Here is a 2,684-nt window from a genome sequence, read left to right as displayed (position 1 = left end):
ACCAGCAGCAGCAGCAGCAGCAGCATCATCATAACAATCATTGCAGTCTTTTAGACTAGAGATTCTAGATAGGTCTATTTATTCTCCCATTTACAAAACAATACTCTAGAATCTAGAGTCTAACACTTTGAATAGAAAAAAAAATTCAATACAAGTTCATCACGCATTCTCTAGAATCTAGATTCTAGATCTAGATAGATTCTATATACATTCTACAATAAGATGCATGATTCGAGAATAATAAAGCAAAAAAATAATAAAATTTATGTCTGAGTCGAAGGTGTGCGGACCCATGAGATGCATGAGACATGATCTTCTTCATCGGACCGTACACCCCTCCTCTCAAAAATTAAAAAGAGTAAGGCAGATAGCGCCATTGAAGAGCGTTTCGAATACTAATATTGCGATACATAAATTCTACGGCATCAGCATCAGACACACGATAAAACGGAAGTACAAATCAACTTCCTCCTGCACACGACCTGGATCATCCATGGACGTGAGGTTGCAGGTACTCACCGATTTTCTGAAGGAAATTGATCGAAAGAGAACTCAAAAACAGCCGCCACGTTGTTTTTCTTGCACAGGAAGGAAGTAGAAGCATCATGTGAGGTATTAAGAGGTTAAAATTGCCTCACTTCGCGCATTGAACGAAACAAAACAAAATTGTAATATGGGTCACCCAAAAATGTTCGGAACAAAATCGGAAAAAAATGTGTTCGGTCACCGTTTTTCAACTCTAGGTTGCATCCCTGTTCTTTGTGTTGCCTATTTGGTCATCAAGACTCATTATGGATTCTTCTCTGGATGTAAACAATTTACAAATGGATCGTGGACTTATAACGAACGGAACTACAAGATCACCGTTTACTTATCGTGCTCTTTGTGTCAAAATTGGTGCATGAAAGACTAGGCTAATAAATAGGCCTAACTGTGCAGGATGATTTTGCAATTTGTGCATTTTTTATGAGAATTCAAAGGAAAATGCTGCGGTGAGGGCATTATTATATATGTGTGTGTAGCTTTTTGGGGGGGTTTAAATCTTGTTTTTTTAAGGGGGTTGGGGGCAAACTTTTTATTTGCCCCTTCAAACAAAATTTTCTAGACTTCATAATGAAACTCTTTAATCACCAGAATTCTCAAAAAGGAACCAACATGTCCCGAAGTGGACAGAGAAGGACCTTCGCCTTGCTCTGGATGGAGTTGCTGATGGCATGAAAAAAATTTCAAACGACAACAATGTATGGGATCCCTAAGGGGACTTTTTCAGACAAGCTGTCGGGCCGACGCAAAATTGTCCCATCCCATAAAGCCGTACCTACACCTGAAGAAGAGGAAAAGGTAAGATCAGATCAGATACTTTAGAGTTCTTGTCTCCCTGGGAAATCTGGGACTGATCTTAAGTCCATGATGTGTACAATATCTATGACATGATTATGTACGGTATGTAATCCAACCACTTTTTCTTCCAGATTCTGTTTGTTTCAATGCATTATATCTTTTTCCTCTGGAAAAAAATTATGGCAATATTTGTCATGCTGATGATTCTGTGCATTTTATCCTTTCTTAGAAAATCATGTTACAGATCTTTCCAGATTTTAAAAAAATGTAATCAACTTTTCTTTTGTCTTGCACCTGACAGGTTGTGGACTGGCTCTTCCGAACCCTGGCTTCGGCCGCACCAAGGAGGAGCTGCTTCTGACTGTGAAAGGGTTCCTCGACGTTCGAGGCAGGGAGACACCTTGGCCAGAAAACAAGCCTAGTGGCAAGTGGTTTCGGCTGTTCCGCCAGCGGCGCCCAACCATCACATTTAGGAAGCCACAAGCTTGGCATTATGCGGGCAAGCCTTACAGCTGAAGCTATTGAGGGGTGGTTCGCTTGCTTCCCTGCGACACAAGAGTCAAATCCATAGAACCCACCATCCTACTAGAACTGGGCAGGATTTTTAACCCTGAAGAGTCGGGCTTCGCTGTGGACGCGACTTCTGGGAGAGTCCTCGGGGATATGAACAACAAGTATACGTACGAAGTTGGCAGTGAGACCCACACGACGATCACTGCCTTGGTGTGTGCAAACGCCGTGGGCCACTACACAAAGCGAATGCTCATCTACCCCGGCACACAGTTCGTGGTTTCCGCCCCCAAGACATCTTCCAGGAGTCCTTCGTTGCCCGCTCGTCCAACGGATGGATAAATCAAGAGGTCTTTGGTGACTGGTTGGAGAATGTGTTCATTCCAGATACAGCAGCTTTGAAGAAGCCTGTGTTGCTGCTTCTGGATGGCCATGTGAGCCACCATTCACTTTGGGCCTCTCAGCTCTGCCAGTATAGTCTTGTATTGTCTCCTCGCACACTGAAGCCACATCGTGCAACCACTTTCGACAATGAAAGCGGAATGAAAGACAGCAGTGAGGGAACAAAATTTGAAAGAAGTGATAACAAAAAGAAACTTCGCTGATGTCTTCAAGAAAGAAGGCATACTTGAAGACATCAGAAAAGTCCCTCTGCCCCACTGGCATGGCCCACTGCCTTTAGGAAAAGTGGGATCTTTACACTGGTCTTCCCCAGCGTGGACTTACGAAAGCTAGTGGTGAGTTCCCTCCACCTGCAACCCCTGCCGGTTACACACCATCACCACCACCCCTCATCGCTGCTTTACCAGCACCCCTAGCGTGTGTCTCTCCCC

The 2,684-nt window shown here is 43.8% G+C and overlaps 1 protein-coding gene across 1 annotated transcript in view; it reads left to right on the top strand.

Annotated features, from left to right (window-relative positions):
- Positions 1-1,094: 1,094 nt before the first annotated feature.
- Positions 1,095-2,684, top strand: part of LOC106011202 (uncharacterized transposase-like protein HI_1328.1) — a 15,549-nt gene continuing 13,959 nt past the window's right edge. The window contains exons 1-2 of the transcript XR_004858315.1: positions 1,095-1,341; positions 1,643-2,588. The gene's annotated coding sequence lies outside the window, so the exon portion shown is untranslated. The remainder of the gene's footprint in view (positions 1,342-1,642; positions 2,589-2,684) is intronic.

Source organism: Aplysia californica, unplaced genomic scaffold, assembly GCF_000002075.1.
Source record: "Aplysia californica isolate F4 #8 unplaced genomic scaffold, AplCal3.0 scaffold00070, whole genome shotgun sequence".
Classification (NCBI taxonomy): Eukaryota; Metazoa; Mollusca; class Gastropoda; order Aplysiida; family Aplysiidae; genus Aplysia; species Aplysia californica.
Note: the sequence above shows the minus strand (reverse complement) of the source record. Positions and strands in the feature narration are given on the sequence as shown.